Raw genomic sequence first — 431 nt, 5'->3', positions numbered from 1 at the left:
CAAAAATTGTAGCACCTCTTTATTTAAATTGACAAACCTTTTTATTTGTTTATAATCCTCTTGGATAAGTTATTAAAATTTTTTTCTTCAGATAGATGGATTAAAAAAATGTGTGACTAGGAGATGAAGATTTCAATCTAAATTATAATTATTTCCTACATCTGTTCTGATGCATTTAGAATGGTTTGGGCTTGTAAATTAGGTGTTAATGAAATAAAAATGTTGTAACCATGTGGAACTTCAGAATTGCAATTGACTGAAGAAGATTCTGTAAATTCTCCAAGGATGTTCTACTGCAATGAAAGCTCTCATGAGCCGCCCACTATACACAAATTATGTCTTTATACACTTAACTATTAAGTTTAAAGTAAATACCTAAAAATTGCCAAAGGGAATCATTAGTAAGAACTGCCTTTTAAAGACAAGCATTC

This window comes from Suricata suricatta, chromosome 6, assembly GCF_006229205.1.
Source record: "Suricata suricatta isolate VVHF042 chromosome 6, meerkat_22Aug2017_6uvM2_HiC, whole genome shotgun sequence".
In the NCBI taxonomy this organism is placed as follows: Eukaryota; Metazoa; Chordata; class Mammalia; order Carnivora; family Herpestidae; genus Suricata; species Suricata suricatta.
The sequence above is the reverse complement of the archived record's forward strand: the minus strand, read 5'-3'. Positions refer to the sequence as shown.